The sequence below is a fragment of the Trichechus manatus genome, unplaced genomic scaffold, assembly GCF_000243295.1.
Source record: "Trichechus manatus latirostris isolate Lorelei unplaced genomic scaffold, TriManLat1.0 scaffold00300, whole genome shotgun sequence".
NCBI lineage: Eukaryota > Metazoa > Chordata > Mammalia > Sirenia > Trichechidae > Trichechus > Trichechus manatus.
In genome coordinates, this window is record NW_004444236.1 from 1,062,992 (window position 1) to 1,063,585 (window position 594).

Here is a 594-nt window from a genome sequence, read left to right on the forward strand (position 1 = left end):
GACAAACTACTGAACAGTGCAGAAAGAATCAAAAGAAGATGGAAGGTATACACAGAGTCACTGTACCAAAAAAAAAAAAATGGTTGATGTTCAATCATTTCAGGAGGCAGTACATGATCAAGAACTGATGGTACTGAAGGGACAAGTACAAGCTGCACTGCAGACAATGGCGAAAAATAAGCCTTCAGGAATTGATGGAATACCAATTGAGATGTTTTAATAAATGGATGCAGCACTGGAAGTGCTCACTTACCTATGCCAAGAAGTTTGGAAGACAGCTACCTGGCCAACTGACTAGAAGATATCTATATTTATACCTATTCCAAAGAGAAGTGATCCAACCAAATGCGATATTATCGACCAATATCATTAATATCACAAGCAAATAAAATTTTGCTAAAGATCATTCAAAAGTGGTTTCAGCAGTACATTGACAGGGAACAGCCAGAAATTCAAGCTAGATTCAGAAGAAGACGTAGAACGAGGGATATCATTGCTGATGTCAGATGAATCCTGGCTGAAAGCAGAGAATACCAGAAAGATGTTTACCTGTGTTTTATTGACTATGCAAAGGCATTCAACTGTGTGGATCAT